Raw genomic sequence first — 21649 nt, forward strand, 5'->3', positions numbered from 1 at the left:
CTTTAACTACCCTAACTTTTGGAAATTACAAAATAACCCCCGAAACACCAAAATATTTACTTCCTTGCCCTTTTATGGATCAAAAAGGTGTTCTTCATTATTCTTCATCACACTCAAAGTGTTCTTCATGTTCTTCGTAAATTCTTCAGATTCTTTCTCTGTTTTTACCCTTTTTCAGTCTTTTCAGCAACCGATTTTTACCAAAATTCATAATAAATTCCCAGCCACTAAAACCCCATTTTTTCCACATGATTTTAATACAAATTGAACCCCAATTTAAAGGTTAGGGTTTGAAATTCCAGCAACCACAAGAACATGCATTCATGGCTTGAATATCATCAAATTTCATCAAATTTTCACCAAAATTTCAACAAGAATCACTCATATAAACCATCAATTTCAAGCACAGACAAACCATATCATAATCACATAACTCAAACATAATCAATCAAGATTAATTTTGTCAAACCCTACCTGGTTTTGCTGCTCCTAATTCGGTTATGTCCTTAGGTGGTCCTTAAGCATTTTTTCCTCCTAAATCACATCAAGAACAACTTTAAATCCAAAAACTCTCAACTGACCAAATCTCACTCAGAATGTTAAGAAGGGATTTCTCACCTTAGAGTTGCTGGAAATTAATGTTTCTTGGCCCTCAAGTCAAGTTAAGCATGATTCCTAAGGAAGAACATCAAGAAAACACATGTTTTGCATGGTTTTTCTTGAAAACCAAATTGAAGAGGGAGGGGGACAGCCATCTCAGCTTATTTCCAGCCTTGATATGTTATATGGTTATGTAGAGGAAGAAGAGAGGATCATTTTGGTGAAATCGGAATTTTGATTTGAGTTTTAATTCAGAAGAAATCAAGCTTTGAAGATTAAGTGTTCATGAAAGTTTCTCTCTTTTCTCTCTTGATATTTTCGGCCAAAATGAAGAAATGAGAGAGCATTGGAGGTTTTAGGGGTGTAAGGTGAGTGGTGATTGGTTGGCTTGGAGGTGGATTAAAATAATATTAAAATATCTCTAGTGTATAACTGCTAAAACTAGGTGTATCGGAACACTTGTAAAAACATCTCTAAAAATGATTTTCTGAACTACTAGCATAAATGAAACTAGTAACATATTTATTAAGAGAATAAAATGTGTATAATGAGGCCTTAGCATTGCTAAAGTCATCAGAGAGTGCTGGTGCTAAGCTGCACCAGTAAACTGTGAACCCGGTTAAACTGATTTTTCGTTTTCAACTAAATCAGACCAAGTAACCTTATAATATCATTCAAGAAGCTTCTAATACTAATATAATGATAATATTATACTATTATCTCTCTTATCTCATGAATCATGTCCGGTTTGTCAAACAGAGACTATTTACGAAAACTAGAATCAAAACTCCTAACCGATACGGTTCAAAAACTAGGTTCTTCGTGATTGCATTGTCGGGCTTATCTCCACTAAGGTCCTGAGTTAAAGATAATATAATGACAATAAGGATTGAGATGCTTGATGATATTGCAAAGGTGTTCCCTTTACTGATCTTTTTGAGAAATCCGTGCCTTCAGAAAAAATCTTGCGTACTTGAAAAACGGAGTTGTTACAACTTTGATCCTTCCAAGTATCGTGTCACGCGTTCGTGACAAGAAGCGCCACTACCCTACTTAGTAACAAGCCTTGGGATAAAAATGAGTAGGCTAAACATTACATTGTAACCATTGGACAATGGACTCCCTCTTTAGAATGGCTTTACATTATAAAAGGACATTAAGTCACTTCTTTGGAAGGAATTTTTTTTCTTGAAACTTAGGAAGCTCATATCCAACTTTTTCTCTCCTTAAATTCTTCTGATTGTTCTTCATCTTATTCATCAATTTCATATTGAATTTCCAACAGTAAGATTAATTAACTTTTGTCTACTCTAAAAGAGTTCATTCATTCTCTTGTGACATTAGTGGAGGTCTCAACACTTGTTCTCCATCTCTATTTCTCATCATTAATTTTTGTGTTGCTTATTTGCCATTAATAAAAATTTACTCTTTATAAGTTTACTTACCCTTATATCTTATTTTAATATTTTTTTCACTTAATTTATTTTCACAAAATTCACCGGAATCACAATACTAACAATGCATTCATTAAAAGAAGAAATCCATTTCCAAAACCACCCTCCTCCTATTTCATTCAACCTCCATAACTATTTTCTCAAAAGTCTCAAACTATTAGAACTCTAGGAAATTAAAGACCATTAGAGGAACAAAGAATTCTCAAATTAGACAGAAGAAGACAAATGAGCACAACCCAAATTTAAAAACTTGAACCTTGCAAGAAAATTTTTTGAAAATTTTCAAATTTTATATTCTGCTTACTTATATAGGAAGCTTTCAACATAAAGTTAAAAATGTAGTTATAAAAAAGTAAGAAGTTGAATTTGTCGTTTAAGTTTGAGTCTTTGTGAAACAAGTGACCAATGTTGGACCAGAGATAATCAATTGAGAAAATTCAGAAACAGGAGTTGGTTTACTATAATTTTTGTCCCTTCTTTCTATGGTTATTTTAGTTTAATTACCCTTTATGTTCGGAATGGATTGATTGGAGAGTTCAATCGCGCGAGCCACACGTTGAGGTTGGAATACCACCGTGTGAGGATGTAGTTTTGGATGACGATATAGTTGGTTTGTGTAGCAGCCGACGGAGGAAACATGTTGGCCTCGATCTCTTCCTCTACGAGGGAGTCGACAGATAAATCGAAAGATGACGACCAGGAATCGTTCTAGGCATGTAGTTGTGGGTTCTAGGCATGTAGTTGTGGGGCAAGTACCCTTTATTTACTTTTATTAAATTATTAAATTTGACTTTCCAATAATTTGTTTTATTCAATTTTCATACTTAATAATTAATTTAAAAATTTTATATTAGATATTTATTAAAATAATTAATTTTTAAATTTAAACGAGTTTGTTATTTTTTTTAGAATTTGATTCAAAAGCATATTATTTATTTTCTTTTAAAATTAATTTTAATTTTTTTATATCAACTACATTAATTAAAAGAATTTGTCTAATTATGAATATTAATAAGAGAGTTTTTAATTGTATTAAAAAGTGAATTTTTAAATAATTATTTAGTGATATATATAAAAAGAGAAAATTTTCAATTAAAGAGTTAAGAAAAAGTTGCTTAATCTTTTTAAAATATAAAACCTAAAAGAAGATCATTTTTAATTATAATTAAAATTTTAATTAGAATTATTATTTAATTACTATTTTAGTATTTTAATTTATAAATTAGATATTTTGAAGACTAATCATATTTTACAGTAACAAAATATAATCATAACAACAATTATATTAAATATACATAAAAAATAACAATTCGTATAAAATATATATTAAAATATAAAATATACATTAAAAATGAGTTATATAAACTTTGTCCCACAGTTAAAATTTTTTGTATCCGTCACTGAATTGGGGACGAGGGCGACGTCGCAGTCTTTGGCGACATCATACGATGGTTCGTTTCTGGCAACGATGGAGACGGTGCCATTGATCTCAGAGGAAACTTCTTAGAGATGACAAGGTGAGCGACAGAAATGAGAGTAATCTCAACAGAATTTATCGAAAAGGAAGAAACATTTAAAATGTGGTGTGAAAAAATGTTAGAAAATTTGTTTAGAATTTAAAAATTGAGGGATATTTTCGTTTAAGAATTATGTCTTTTATGTATGGTATATTCATTTGTTTAATTAAATGTTTCATTAACTTATTTTTTTATTACAGTGAGGGTTTAACTATAAAATTTTATATGATATAAAAATTTAATTAAAAAAATATAAACTTAAAAATATGTTTTTCAAAACATATTTTTCATGTACATGCATGAATCACAAACAAATTTCTTACAATACCATACTCATCAATAAATACACCGCCAAAAGTCATAAACGTTTTAAAACATGTACAATGAACAAAGCCATAATTTAACCATACTTACAAGTGAATGCATGTAACTTGAGATAATAATCTAATCTAGGTCTTACAAAGGAAGAAATTATTATTGATAAATATAAATATGTGAACTAGGATACTTATTACATTCTTTTCTATTTTTTTTTAAAAATAACTTTGGTTTTGCGATCTTGTACCCTTAAGACAAAAATTAAGAAACATTAATTATGTGTTAAGTATGAATTATTGTGCTATTTAGTAATTAGTTGGCCTACTTCATTAATATGATTCTTTGTTATATTTTTATGACTAAATTAACCCTTAAAATTTTAATTATACTATTAAAATTTCTCTCCAAAAAATTATGAATACAATTTAATTCTTAATTCAAGCGTATGTATTTTTTTTTTTACTTTTTTTTATTGCTACAATATAACATCTATAACCAAGTAATTAAACTTAATAATCTTATAAAAAGTTATATAAATATATTAAAATATCATCCACGAAAAAATCCTTAACATTACATAAAAATAAACATAAAATTAGCTATTTATCAAAATATAATGATGTACTCAAAAGTCAATGAGTTATAACTCAAATGACATAGTCTCTTCATACTTATCTAAGAGATTACAGATTTGAGTTTTCCTATCTTTAATTTAAAAAAATATAAAAAAACCACAATTAGAAATTAGAAATATGATTATATTGCGTGTACACTAAAATTAGCTACTAAAGTCATTCATCAGTATAAAATATATATTAGAATATAAATACACATTAAAAATAAATTAAATTACACATGTATTTATATACAAATACATTAATAACTGATTTTAATATATGAATAATATTTTTGTTAAAAGTATTACTTGATTTTTGAAGAAGAGCAATGGATTTAAGCCAACATCTTCTGAAATGATTTTCTTTTTCTTTTTTTTTTGGTTGAAGAATGTGAATTAATATTTTCTTTTTCTGCTTTGTTAATTTTATAGCTACTCTGTTCCTCTTTTTATTAGGATGTTCTTTTATCTTTGAAATCAGAGGACAATAATGAACAAACTCTTCGACACTTAAGATTTTCTCTTGTTTTTGTTGAGTAAAAACTTGTTCTTTAATTTCTTGTCGATCAATGTTGTGAGATGTTTGATATTGCCAACGACATGAGAAGTACTCACAAGGAATTTCATAACAATTCTTTATACATAAACGTGTTTATAGTATATGATGACAAAGTAATATTTCCAAAATTCAGAATGCTTGCAACTACAACTAGCATTTTTTTCATCCCAACTATCTTTATCTTTTTGGAAAAGTCTAAGGACCAGCAATTTTATTGAAATCTGGCCAGCACTTAATCTGGCAAAAGTAAAATGAGTAATTTTATACCCTTAGATAAAATTTCATATAATTAAAATCATCAATGATAATTAATTGATGGCTATAAATCACAAAATTTATCGGCCTCTTAACACTCCTTTTTTTTTTATTCCCATTTTTATAATGTTTACTATGAAAACGTTATCGTTCTTTTATTTTACCGAGTATATCTTTCAAATTCTTCTTGGAATTTATGAAAATCAAATCTTGTAAAGACACGTTGGCTTAATCTTAGCTTGCAAATGTGACATGATCGCTTAATCTTAGCTTGCAAATGTGACATGATCTTCAAAGAAAATCCTTTATACTTTTGCAGCATCACATCATGCTCCTTTGTATTCTTCATGTTTTGCACGGCTAAATCAATCTGAAATTAATGAAGGAAAAATATTACTAGAATAGAATATAATAAATAATATAATAATTTTATAAATGGCTAACCCATTCAAAAAAATCACTCAAACTTACATGAAAACTAACAAATCTTTTCACAAATGTATTTATACTTTTTAATCTTTCAGTAGGTGTCATTCCTTCAAAGAAATAGTCACGATGATGAGCAAGTACCCAATTTTTTCGAATTTGATATGATTCTTTTAAGTGCTTATTGTATTGCAAGTTGTACTTCAATATGATCTCATACCATTGCTGCTCCAATTCTTTAATTGCCTCTAATTTATATAGCTCAAAAAAATTTACACACTATTTGAATATTTCTCATGAATTAAAGCATTAAACTACTACTAAATTTAGATGTAATATGCCGTATACAAAAGACTATATACTCATTTTGGTCTTCAAAGAATTTCAGATCAGACATTTTAGTTTTTGACTAAAATTAATTACTCGATAGGTCCCTAAAAGTTAATTTCGTCAGTCACTTAAATTCTTTACTTCGTCAACTCTAATGGAGGACAAAAGAGTTCCTAACAACTCTAACAGGGGACAAAATGGTCCCTGATCTCCTCTGTTTGGAAATGACACTATTCTCTCCCAATTTTCTCTCCTAATTTTCATCATATCTCGCATAACACTAACAGTCTAACACTGTAACTTCAAACTACACAATGCATACTCTATAACTTTAATGTTCACAAGAAAAAAATTCTCAACTTATTCTCAATCAATTCATACTCAGGAAACTAATGATTATATCTCTCAACTACTTGTTGTCTTCGATGGATCCCCTAAATCTAGACAACAAGTCTGATTTGTTAAGATCCGTCGTCATTGTTGCCATCTCCCTCCTCCTCTGTCCTATCATCTCCATGACCACATTGTTCACCACTCCAATCGCTTCCTTTAACTTCTTCTCCGGACCAATGTTCAGTAATCACTTCAGTTTCTATATGAGTGGCAACGGCGATATTGCTCGTTGTACTGATAGTTTGGATGCGAGGTCGAAGCTGTCTGCCAACTTGGACTCTGGGAAAGAAGGAATGAAGCACTCAGTGTCTATTTCAAATAAGAATTTGCATATGATGTCGAAGAAAAATTTTCTCATGATGTCCTAATGTCCAACAATTTATATTGATTGCCGGAGAGTGGAGAAAGACGTGTCCTTGGGGTAGTTGTGGAACTTAGTCTTGAGGATGTCGTGGACGTTGTTGGGGTTGGAGGTGATGTTATTGAGGACGTGGAAGTGGATGCTTCTGGTGGGTGAAGTGCAGAGGAAGTGGATGTACCAGTCACAGAGATTTAGGAAGTGTGTGGTCCATGACACGTTGAGGTAGGTGGGACAAGTGTGCAATTACACCATAGTTTAATTTTGGAGCTAAAGAGGAAGATGAAAAAGATGACTGTGAAGGTGAAGAAGGATAGTATGAATATCAGGGTTATGCGAGATATGATAAAAATTTGGGAAGAATAGTGTCGTTTTCGAATAAAAGGGTCATGGATCATTTTGTCCCTTGTTAGAGTTGTCAGGGATCATTTTGTCCCCTGTTAGAGTTGTCAGGGACCATTTTGTTTTCCGTTAGAATTGACGGAGCTAAGGACTTAAGTGACTGATGGAATTAATTGTTAGGAACTAATGGAGTAATTAATTTAGTTGGGAACTAAAGTATCTGGTTCGAAATTCTTTGAGAACCAAAATGGCTATATACTCTATACAACAATTATGCTTAGTAAAAATGACAGCTTTTTTGTGATTGCTTTTGTCATTCATGAATCTTGATTAGTTAATGGTTTTTTCATTAATAATTCAAAAATCTAGACATACAATAATAATACAATAATTAGATATTGCAATAAGATTATTAATAATGAAAGGATATTGAGTATAATTATAAATAAAAAAATAAAAAATATCTTCATTAGCCAAAAAAATATTGCCATTGTCTTATTATGCAGAAGCACACATCCCACGAGTATAGTCTTTCCATAAATATTAATTCTAACAAAAATACCAACGGGCATTTTATAGACATTTATTGTATGTGGTATCAAAGACAACAACATCATTATATTTTGGTACCAATAGAAAGTGACCAAAAAAGATATTCTAATTTTTTTCCTACATCTAATTTTAGAGTTACACCTTTTTAACTTCTTCACTGAGCTTCAAAAGGTTGATTACATCATTGATCATTCCCTGCTATTTGTTTCTTTATTTTTTCAAAAAGATTGTTAACATCTTTTTTCAAAAACAAGGTGACCATTCTTAATATTTTTCTCAAGTTCCAACACACGTGTTATTTGTTTAATTGAAAGACCTGCATCTTTAAGTAAGACAATACGATCTTGATTTTCTTGAGAAATAATTCAATTAACTGATAAAAAGCGAACCTCATTCGACCCAAAACGAATAGACTCAAATAAAAAAGAACAAGAAAAAAGGTATAGAAGATCCTTTATATCAATCTACCCCATTTACATGGAGCACGAATCTCTTGATTCGCACTCAACCCAACTTGTGCAGAAAGAGAGGGCTCGGTTGTACTAACATTCACGCCTATAAATTCGCCTACTATTTGACACTTGGGATAACTAATTCCCTAAATCTTGGAAAATAATTATCCACCAATATAGGTGGAAGGGTTCTAGAATCATGATCAAATCATCACCCTCTTTTATAAATATCCTGCCATACTCAAGTATCTCTCAACGTAATTTATAAAGACTTGTCTAAATTTTTTACTTACTAATTTAAGCATTAAAGTCTTTTGCAGATATACTACTCCCACACCATCCTCAGAATAGTACTAATAATTCATGATGATTATGGTCTGAAATGAAGTTAGTAACCCGCTACTCACTTGGAAACATGTCCTTGCACTTTTGCAAATTTATTCGCAAATGAGCTTTGCATTTACCTCTACAGGATTTTCTCTTTCTTTGCTCACGATAATAGAAAAAGTCACGATAGATCGAGAAGAAGTTTCCAAAGTTGTTTAGAGTATCAAATCAGAAGGACAGCACTATCAACGACTGTAGTGTGTGGGTGGGTATAATGTGGTCTAGAATCTCTAATGGAGACGAAATTTTTTTGAGATAGAAAAAACACAAATGGGTGAGTTATACAATATGTTTATGTACAGGTTACAGGAATCGTGACGTGGACATTTAGCTCTGATGACGGATGGACTGAGCACAAAGGATAAGCTAATAAGGAAAAATATCATTAATAAAAGAGATGATTCAGATGAAGCTTATGTATTATGATAATGTGTATTGGGTTGGACCAAAGGAAGTTAGAATTTGGTTTGAAATATGGGAGGAATAGGGGCTTGTAATATATATATGCCAAGAAAGAAATGGATAATCTTTTTCTTTGTCATAATATGGTCTATTTGGAGATGTAGGAATGTTAGAATTTTTGAAGACAAAGTTATCACATGAAATAGAGCATAGAAACAAGTGAAAGCTCAAGCTAATCGATGGTATAAGGATAAGAAATGAAGGAATGTAAGATGCAATAGAGTAATTCGTGGTGTATTGGGAACAAATTATTTTGAGAAATAAAACCATGAATTTGAAGTGCATCATACAAAATTTGAGTGTGGAATTTGCAAGCCAAAAAGAGTTCATATATAGAGAAGAGTAGAAAGAAAAAGAAAAGAGAAAGTCTAGAGACTAGCACTTTTATTAAAATTTGGCCAACACTTAACTAACAAAAGAAAAGTGAGTAATTTTATACCATTAAAAATACCAATAATAACTAATTAATGGCTACAAATCACAAAACCTGTTGGTCCTAACACTTCTCTAAAGAAAATATTGGAGGTGAAAGTTAGACAAAGTAGATGCAACAATGAGACGGATTAGTTGAAAGGAGATTTATGGAACCGAATGCACAAGGCAGATATCAATGAATTGATTTTAATATTAGCATACTTACTACATTTGTTGGGAGACATGGTGTTAAGAGAAAATGTTAAGTGATGAAGGGTATAATGTATATCATGAAAATGGGGTGACATGGGATTTGGAAGTCCATCATCTCGAGAGAGCATAAAGAATGAATTAATAAAAGGAAGGTTCATTGATTTTAATTGTTATTCATGTTTGTTGTTTTGCTTTCCTTTAGTTGTTAAAATTTTTACATTCTCTTCTTGTATTTTTGTACTTGTTTGGTTTGTGATCAATTTTGATGACAATATGGAAGGGGTTTATTCACAAATAAAAACTCTTCCCCCTAATTTTGGGTCGAGTAAATAAGCTATCTAAAAATTGACAAATTTTTTTTTTGAATTGAAAATCCTTATTGACTTGCATTTTTTTTTTTTAAAAAACAAATACTTCTTCTTCACTTAAAAAATTTTGACCAATAAAAGATATGAAATCATCTTTTTGAATTGCAGTATTATTTTTTATAACATCTAAATTTTGATATGATCATTTGAAATGTTCATTATTTTCTATAGGGTTAAGTATGATTTTGGTCTTTAAGGTATAGGTTGTAAATTTTTTCAGTCCCCAATCTTATAAAATCATCCCTAAAACTGTGTTTGTTTTTGTAGACAGGACAGGATATGACACTGATACAAAGACACTGAGACAGAAACATTAAAAATTACTCTTTATGTATTATGTTTGGATATAATGGACAAGACATTAATATAATGTCTAGTATTATATTTGGATTAATATGAACAAGACTACAATATGACATAAAATTACTAAAATAGACATATTTAGTTTTAACTTTCATAGCCACCTCTCATCACTGTCTCTCTCTCGGACTCCTTCACTGCCGCCCTAACTGTACCTTTCACGAAGAACTGTGGAAGAATGATTCTTGTTCTACCTGCACGACGTTGCCTGTTTTTCGCGCTGCTGCCAACTCGTTTTCTGTTTCTGCCCACTCAGTTTCTCTTCCTTCTCTTTTCAGTTGTTGTTCTGAATCTTCTCTTTGTAAGTTCTATCTCGTTTGATTTTTATTAGATTTGGAGAAGATGTTTCAAATCCTTGATTTGATAATATCCCAAGACAAGTAAATTGATGTTTTTCCCTTAACCTTGATTTATTGATTTAAACATGTCAAGGAAAAGTTTATTTGAAAAAAGAAATTAGGGTTTTAAAAAGCTCCCTTTTCAATTATTCTTTTTCTCAATTGCTCCTTGTTCACAATTTTAACATGAAAATTTGAACAATTTATTACAATATATTGTATAATACATCTCGTTAACTATTCGCATGGAGTTTCACAGTTGCTGATGTTCTAGCTTTTCGCATAGACTTTGGACACGTATGACCAAGAATAACACCTCGTTGAAATACTTACTTATTGTTTCTCCTGACCTATAAAATCTAACTTGAAGCGTGCGATTCTTTTTATGATGAGCTAGTATTATTAAAAACGTAATCACTTGTTCAGGTATACTTACATGACATTCATCTCTTAATCTACTTTGAACTTTTAGTAACTCACACAATCTTCCTAATGCATCTACGCTCATCCTTAATTTCCAAATATAATTTCTATCGCTCCCTCCTATTATGAGGTTTAATACATTCCGTCTTAAGGGATTAGTATTAATTTTTCTATTCCTAATCAACAAATGTTCTCTTATCCTATTTCTCAAATACAAAAATACAAACATCAAAACTAATATCGTAACAGCTTCAAGTTCAGCCTGAATCATAAAAAAAAAAAAAGAAATTGTCTAAGTTATTCAGAGCGGTACGTACGATGGTTCCATTCTTCCCTAATCAACACATAAAAAACAACTTATATAATTAACACATACTAAAAATTATCAACAATAATGAGCACAGCAGCCATAAGAGCAACAACAATATAACTCACAAATTATTTTAATTTTTCGTTCAAACTAATAATAAGAGACAAATTCAATACAATTTTTTCATTCATTCTTTCATTATAAACAAATACATCAACATATTAAAATTTAAAATTATTTTTTTATTCATTCATTCATACTATCATTATAAACATTTAACAATTTGTCAAAGAAAAGAATGTAGCTCTTCTTCTTATATGATTTTTAGATTGAAAAATCATAAAAAATTTAAAACAAAAAAATAAAGACAAAGCATAACGAATTTTTTTTAATAGAAAAATAAAAACAAAAATAAGAAACAATAAAGGGATAGACAGAGTAATACCTAATTATGTGACTGATAAAGATAAGAACAGGCTTCTGAAAATTGTAACAAGAAGGAGTAGTAATTGGCTGCACACAAAAATCAATAAAAAATAAAAAAGATAAGAAGATACAAAATCAGAAGAGAGAAGAATCCTAAAAAAATCAAGAAAAGAATCAGAAAGAAAACAAGAAGATTAAGAATCAGAAAAAAGAAAACGAAGAAAGAGAGACAAAAATAAAGAGCAAGAAGAAGATATTGTGAAAGAAGTTAAAGAAGAGGAAGAACAAATCAAAGTAGAAGACGACGACAGAATGAGCAAGAAGAAGAGAGAGTACCTGAAACGACGGTGAAGAAAACTTAAGGTTAGGATTTTTCACAAGATAATATAAAAGGGTAATAGTGGAATAATAAAAAATAACCAGGGACAAAAAGGAGAAAAAAATTTATTAAAAATCTCGTGTCCACCGTCTTATTTTTGTGTCCATCAGTGTCCTTCGTTTAGAAGTGGACACAAAAATAAAAAAATGTCCCAGAGACACTATGTCTAGTGTCCATGTCTCTCTATCCAAACACATTTTATGAATTTGGATCCTCTAAAGTTTGAATTTCACTTTAGAAAGTAAAGTGTGATCTTCTATCCTTAAATAGTTTCTCTTTCATATTTATTTTTGGTCCCACCTATGAAATCAATGGTGAGAGATCACACTTTACTCTCTAAAGTGAAATTCAAACTTTAGAGGATCCAAATCCATGTTTTATATGTGTACTGTCCATGTCTCTGTGTCCTGTTCACAAAAACAAACGCAACCTAAGGTTCAATGTAGTTTTAAAATCGTCCTTTTGACTCTTAAAATTCTGGACTTAATTACTCTAACGAAAAGAATTTTAAAATTAAAAAAAAAAAGAATAGAGAATCCATTAATGGAGGAAAAAGAACTACAAAGAAGCCATTAGTAAAACACCACCAACAACAATACACAATATTCAAATTCAAAAACATCAACATTATTTATTACAATCTAATATTTAAAATTCAACAACAACATAGAAAAAAAAAGAGAAGGAGATCCGAAACCGTTACCAAAACAAATTTGCAGGAATTCAGTTACCAAAACTATAATTTTTCAATACCCAATAAACTTTCACACCAATAAAACAAAATTCAATCACCAAGTTAGGTTTCTAAGATTTTCAGTAAGGCCTCACAAAATTGAATTCCCCTTGAAAGCTTGTTTCAGTTTGTGGGAGAAAAATCATAAAAATCACAAAATAAAACAATTGCCGGAAATAAGAACTAATAATCAGCATTAACAGAACAATAAGACCAAACCTTTATTCAATTTTCTTTAATTTCAGTATTGAATTGGTGTCAGTGCTGGATCAAATAACTTCAACAGTATTTGCTAAATTGGTAAAACCAAATAATCAAATCATCAAAGAATTAGCTCTAAAATATTCATTCGTCCTAAAAAATTTAAGAATGCATCAAAATCAACAAGTAAAACTAACTCAACTGCAAAATCAACTAATTCAAGATAAAAAAAAAAAAGAACAAGGGGAAGAGGAAGTGAATTGAAAAGGAAATAGGAAAGAAAAGGGAAAAGAAGGTGTCGAAGAAGACCTAAAGATAGGGGTGGTAACATGCACCCTACCCATGGGTACCCAACCCAGTCGGGTAGGGTAGGGTGCGGGTTGAGTCTCAACTCTACCCGACCAATCTGCATCATATATATATATATATATATATATATATATATATATATATATATATATGTTTTAAGTGGATTTTGAACTAAAAGACCTCTCACTAAATATAAAATATTCTTAGCTACTAAAAGAAGATCATTAATTGATAATTGAATACATTTATTTTTACATAAAAGTCAGTTCTATTTTAAATTATCGTCAAGTTATATAATAATATTGCATCTTTTTGGTAACCCGCGGGTTAAGAATGGATAACTCAACCTGCGAATAAGGTAGACCGATAGAGTTGAATTTATATAAAAATCTCAACTTGCGGGTAGGATTAAGGTTGGATCTACACCCTACCCTACCCATTTTCACCCCTACCTGAAGAAGCGTAGGGAATGGTCGTCATCATCCCCGTAAACAATCAAAACTCAAAAGGCATACCACACGGTTTGAAAAGTAAAATGATTTTGGTTTCTTGTCCTAGTTGTCACCACTTCACATGCTCCATTGTCGTTGCTGCTGTTTTTACGTTTTTTTGTTTTTGTTTTTGCTTCTAATGAAGAAGAATAAGAAGGAATGTTGTGATGAAGAAGAAGGAAAAAAAAAAAGAAAAGAAGGGTATTTTGGAAGTAAAGACCCAATCTGGTCTTTGTCCATTTTTATGAAGGACAAAGTGATTTCTGTCCAAAAAAAAGGACACTTCGAATCTCAACCCTTTTATTTTGGGACAATACGGTCCCTCTGTTAAAAAATTCATTAAATAATAATAAAAATTAAGTTTGTGGGAGTTTTATTTGTATTTTGTGGGGAGTTTTAAACCTTCACAAAAATCTTTTCAACAATATAACCAATTACTACCACTACTACCATTATCTTTTTCATCCTCATTATTATTACTCCTACCTCTATTATTTTTATTGTGTAACCATACTTTATTATTATCATTATCTCCTCTACCGTCATCATCACCAATACCAATATTATCAACATTAAAGTTCTCTTCTTTCATTTCTTATTCGATGTTATTTTTTTCCTTTAAAAGGTATTGTATTATAATTACTTTTTTTTGTGGCATCATTTTTATCAATGATTTTTCTTCACTTAACCACCATTAACAAAGGAATTTTTTTAAAAACAAAGTTATTAATAGTTTGTGGAAGTTTAAAACTCCCACAAATTATAAATAAAACTCCCACAAAATTAATTTTTATTATTATTTAATAAATTTTTTATAGAGGGACCGTATTGTCATAAAACAAAAAAGTTGAGGGTCGAAGTGTCCCTTTTTTTTGGGACAGGAATCACTTTGTCCTTCGTAAAAATGGACAAGGACCGGATTGGATATTTACTCGTATTTTAGTCTGAAAGACAATTTTAAAACTACGTTGAACTTTAGGGACAATTTGATATGCAAAAAAAGTTAGAAATAAAAAAAATTCGACTTATATCTTAGAGACCAAAATCATATTTAACCCTTTTTTTTAATATCTTTTGAAGATTCTTCAATTGTCTTTTTTAACTATTGACATAATACTTCATTAGGTAATGCATTCCAATCAAATTTGTCCAAAAATTTGGAAATTTTATTTGTACCTTTATTATTTGTTTTCTCTTGCTACAATATAAAACATGACAAATAAAAAAATTTTTCAAATAAATTCAAAAGTATAATGTAAACATACAACTCAATAATTAAAAGGAATAAAAATTTAAATTGTAATTTAGCAGAAATCATAGTTACATGAAGCAGTAAAAAAAAACAAATAATTACAATAGAGAGAGTAATTAACAAGTAAAAGAAAATTAAAAAAACTCGTTTTTAATAAATAAAGATGGATACAAATCTCTATTTTTTAAATAGTATTTTGCTGTATCTTTGATTTGCTTTATTTTATGTATGATAATTGCAAATAGACAGATAATCACAATTTTTAAAACAGAAAAAAGAGCAAATAATAGAGAAAGTGAATTGAATAGATTAAGAAATTAAAATAGAAATAAAAATATGTACTCCACTGCATCTTTGGTTTGCTTGTTTTTATGTATAAGAAAATATAGAGAATAAATAAAAGAATAATGTATAAGATCTATTGAGTTGTCACTAATAATTTTAGAGAATAATTTTAAAGAAAAATTTATACATATACTAGAGTCAAGAGTTAAATTGTACTTATAATATTTTGGAAGAAAATTTTAACAATGTAATTAAAATTTTAATTTAATCATAAAAATATGAAAAAAATTATATTAATTAAATAACATAAAAGTTTTAATTAACAGATATAATTAATGGTTTTTAAATCTATGTCCTCAGAACATAGGAAAGTGAAATTCAAAAACTTTTACTAAAAGGAGTTGTTATTATTGCCTGTTAGAACGAACAATTAAGTAATGTTAAATATAATAAATATATAATTATAAATATTATATATATAAAATTATGGATGTTAAATTAAATAAAATAATTTTAGTAAAAAAATATAATAAGCAGAGTTTAATAAGGTTAAAAATTCAAGGGACATTATAACATTTTTTAAATGTCTAATTTAAATAATATAATTTTTTCATACTTATTTAAAAGTTACGGGTTTGAGTTTTAATCTTAATTTTGGTTAAAAAAAGAAGTTTCTGTTAGTCAAATGGCAATAGTTACACATTACTCACCAAATGCATTGTACAAGGCTACAACTACAAGCAATCATCACTTGAATTTAAACCGACAAATATTATATATATATATATATATATATATATATATATATATATATGTTTGAAACAACTCATGTTTTTTGCTTAATCATAACGAAAGATTGTCGAACTCTGGTCTCAATATTTTTCAAACTAGATTTATTAGGAGCTTTAATTTGTGGCTTTTTGGAATGGCGGTTTCTCTCGTGTGATTAGCCAGCCTACCCCTCAATTAATTTCAAATTTAAACCCATCATTACACATGTTAATATGAAAACTTTGGTAATGAAACCACCATCACCCATTTATATATAACTTTTGAAGGGAATAAATTCCAAAGCAACAATGTCAAAAAGGGGCCATCATCTTTCTTGAGTGACGTATCATATGGCTAGCTCGCTATTAACTTTATTGTTCAATTTTCTTTTTCAATATCAAACATTCAGATTTTGACCTATAACTATTGAAATCATAAAAAATGGGCCATAGAAGCACTTTAGCGTGTAATTATTGAGCTCTCAAATAGTTTCCATTAGGAAATTGTTTTGTTGTGAACATATATATTGGCAAACAAATTAAATTGAGGTAGATAATGTGTAGTCACTACTCCTTTTGTGTATATAAATAATTAACTCACTGTCTTATACTATTGAAGGAAATATAAAATTTAAATTAATATCTATCTCACATTATTTAGTTTCATCCAAAAGTAAAAAATGAAAGAAGAAATAGTTACACGCATCTTTTAACGCATTTAATACATACTCTAAAAAATTACACAATTATTTATTAGTTTTAAACTTTTATGTAACTTTTAATATTATAAATAAAAGAAAAAGTCTAGGACCAGCAGTTTTATTGAATTTTGGCCAGCATGTAACTAGCAGAGGAAGGTGAGTCATTGGATGAAATCTCACACCAATCTCACACCATCAAATCATCATTAATGACTAGTTGATGATTAACAATCACAAAAATTACTGCCCCCTAACATTGCTCTAAATAAAAATATGTGATTATATATGTTTCCAAAATATACTCTAAAATATCTTTCTCATTTGTGGGGTGTTGTTGTGAAAACTCAAAAGCCATTTTACACATGCAAAATTGGATGTGAAGAAATTAAAGCCCCTCCACACACTTTTGTTTTTCCTCGTTGGTGATAAGAATTAATTAAGAAAATTGAAGCAACAGAAATTCTCAAAACTAGGGCAACAAGCAGCGTTGGCCCAAAGATATATATTAGTGTTGGTTCTAGGAATGCCTAAGCACAAGTAAAGTTTAGTACGCTACTTGATTTGATCTTCCTCTTTAATTTGTTTGGTTGTGTGTATCTTTCTGTTGACAGCAATGTGTGTTGGGGAATCTTAACACGGTTTTTTCTAACAAAGTTGGAGGTGAGGATTTTACGGAAAAAGGGTGGTTTCAATTATATGAGCAAAAGGGAGGGTTGCCAATTTGCCATTAAAAGATGAACTATTATAACTAACATGTGTTTAATTTAGGATAAAGTATTATTTTAGCACCAAATATTTTGATTAAATTTTAGTTTGGTACTTAAGGTTTAAAACGTTTTATTTTCGTTTCAAATATTTTATTTGATTTTCTCTTATTAAATTAATTTTTTATTATTATCTTTTTTTTCTTTTTCTTCTGTTACTTTTCATTTTTAAATCACTATAATTATCACTATAATCGTACAATTACGATTTTTGTCTTCACCTAAAAAAAAATCATAATAACAAAAAAAAGATATTTTAAAAATCTTGAGCAGAAAAAATAAATAATGATAATGTTAATATTACAAAACAAAATTTTCGGTTTGGTCTTATGCTCCTATCTCAATTTTTATCACTTATTGACGATGATGGCATGAAAAGACAAGACTTTGATGTTTTAACATAAGCATATATGATTAGTGTTGGTTTTGAATTCATGAAATTAAAGATATAAGCTAGTGACTTGTTCAAATAATTCACCATCAGCAATTAGCTATATCCCAATAATATATTTATACATTTGTGTTAAGTAGATAGTGTATTATCCAAGTCACATATGTGAATTAATTAGAATTTAGAATTAATGATTAACTTGGCTGTTAAGTCAATTGGCATTCCAGCCAACTCGCCCAATCAATCAATCAATTTATTTTAAGACCCTTGAATGATGCACCTTTGACCATTATAGTTTACTTAGTATATCAATCAACGACAAGATGGAGATTGGTTTCAACTTTCAACGATATGATGATTAGAATTACTGTGAGATCGAGACGAAAAACCTTGACCTACTATAAATGAAGAATATTATCTTAACAACAGTTACTTATAAATTACACATGTTCTAGCTTCTTAAAAGAGTGATCACGTAATAAATACATCTCTCAATACTCATTAAATAATTTAGATGAAAAATTTGTAGACATTATAAAAATGTCCTTAAAATAATATGACATACATAACTGATAAGAGAAGACATAACATAAAGGGCATTAATGATGGATTAGGAAAAGTACCAAAAAAAAAGAAAAATATCTATATTAAAAATATAATTATTTATGTATCATTTTTTATTCATTTAAATTTTTAAAAAAATAATTTTATAATATGATATTAAAATTTTAATAACCTAAAAGTCTAAAATTTGATCTTGACAAAAAAAATCAGCATAAGTCAAATTAAAAAAAGAAAGAAAGAAAAAAATCTATATAAAAAAATCGAAAAGAAACTCTTGTTTAAAAAGACATATTATTAGAGATATAACTATTTATATATAATTTTAGCTATCAGAAATATATTTGATATAAATAAATAAAATTTTGGGATAAATTTGTGACAAATTAAGAGATATTTTAAAAAATTTTAACAATTTTTAAAGACAAAAAAATATAATTTATCTTTAATTTATTTAATAGCTCTCCATTGAGTTTAATCACAGTCAAAACTAAAGGAGAATAGATATTGTCACTCTTTTTTTGTTTTTGTTTTTTAAATTTAAACATACATACAAAGTAAAAAATCATGTGAGGAGTGACATTATCAAAAATAAAAAGAAAAGTATAGGTAGACAACGAAAATATTAAACAATGTGAACAATAGATATATCGGATGTTCAATTTATTATGTATGTGGATGGTTATTCTAATATTAAGATTTAGGGTGAGTAATTTAGAGTGTAGCGTGTTTTACTTGAATTTGGCCAATTTTGGGACTCGTTGTTCATATTGTTCAAGAAAGTATTGATTACCTAGCATAATTCTAAATAAAATAAAATTCAAAAATCTGCCATGTGTCAGTATTTTATTCGCTAATGTGTTATAACAATCATACTCATCTTAAAATGTGGCCATAGTACAATGCAAGTTAAAGTTTGTAATTTGGGGTTTGACCGTTTGAGGATGGTTATTATGATTTAAAATTTAGGGTATGACCTCAGTGTGATTTCGCAAGAGCTGTGTTAAGCGATACACGGGTTTGTTGTAACTTCACACAAGTCATGTAAATTAAAGTTCAACGTGAATGTAAAAAATGTAATTCGTTACAGGACTTGTCTACAATCAGATGAAAAGTGTTAGAAATGAATAATCTCACACGGGTTGAAAATGGATTAAAAATACTATATAACAATATGAAAATCCCATATAGTGATTATGTTAAGGTTTTCATTTAAGATGTGTTATTCAACCTTTTATTATGGTTACACTATTAATTATTTGAGAAAATATAGGAGAATATCACTCATACTAAACAACATAAACATCAACATGTTAAAAAAAAATCAGATTTCAAATTTGAGGGAACATAAACCAAAGGTTTCAAATATGAGAAGCCAAGTTAGTTATAACAAACAAGTTTGAATTCTATATATATATATGTAACTTTTATATGTATATTATATGTAACTTTTAGTTTAATCCCTCCTAAAATTTTATTTTAGTCTTAATTCATTGTGTAAATATTTTTTGTCCCCCTCTAATATTTCATCTAGTTTCTTCCTCGATATATATATATATATATATATATATATATATATATTTGATTTAGTATCCTCTACTCAAGAATTTTCCAACTATGCAATTAATTAAAAAGAGATGGTGTTATATTTTGGCCATGATTGTGCACGTACAATTGCATGACCACAAGTCCACAACTTTATAAATGGCTGAGGTTGAACCAAGCAACTATTGGAGTCTTATTCTGCGTGTAAATAAAAACATTACCACTATTCTTTCTGTAGGGTGATGATGATGTCCAATGTCATATATATAACTACCAATTGGTGATGACTTGATGAGTATAGTACATGTAATAATTTTGTTTTGTACATTTATATTTATAGTTTTCCTTTTGATACATTAGTATGTAAAATTTGTAATGTTATCAATTTCTGTTTTTTTAATGTTATCAAATGATTATATTTATATTACTGAATAATTGTTGTAAGTATTAATATTTTTAATTCAATATTTAATTTTGAAAAATTAAATAGTATAAACTGATAATATATATAAATTAAATTACTTTACATTCTCAACCAATAAGAATTTTTTGATATACAGAATTAAATATATTTAAAAATCAATTGAGTTTACTTGTTTGGGACTTTATAAATTATAATTGGATAATGTAATTAATTTCACACCGTTCATTTCATGCAATTTAAGTCCATTTTTATTTGTTTTTAATAACATGATCAAGTTAAATAACCCTATAAAATTTTAACATTAGTAGCACATCAAATAAGTATTTTTAGATATTATCATTTTTTTAATTTTAGACATTAGTAGCGACTTCATTTCCGACGACGAGAGAAAACGATAGATCATTTTTTTTGTCAAGAAATATAATAAATGGTCTAATTTTTTTCTTTTATTTACACTCATAAACATGTCATTATTTATTAATAAAACTGAAACGTACTTCAATTTTTTATTTTATTTGGTTGAAAATATCATTTTGTGAAGTTCATAGCCACCATAGACACCAAAACTTGTGGCCACCATAGACTACACCTCTCTCTCTCTCTCTCTATATATATATATATATATATATATATATATATATATATATATATATATATATATATATATATAGTTTAACTCATTTTTAATGTGTATTTTATATTCTAATGTGTATTCTACTCTAATAACTGATTTTGGTGACTAATTTTGATGTCACCTACCATGATTGGTAAATTATATATGTTGTTACTTTTTAATTCGTTAGTGCAATCAATGTATGTATGTGTGGTCACTAACGTGAAGTGAATCATGAAACCATCTCGTGTATGATCCCGAGCAAGGTATCGTGCTATATTTCATGACACCTGTAGAAAGTAAAATCAAATTGTTTAGAAATTTTGTAGCAGATGTGGGCACATGCATGCGTAATTA

The sequence above is a fragment of the Arachis hypogaea genome, chromosome 8 (genome assembly GCF_003086295.3).
Source record: "Arachis hypogaea cultivar Tifrunner chromosome 8, arahy.Tifrunner.gnm2.J5K5, whole genome shotgun sequence".
In the NCBI taxonomy this organism is placed as follows: Eukaryota; Viridiplantae; Streptophyta; class Magnoliopsida; order Fabales; family Fabaceae; genus Arachis; species Arachis hypogaea.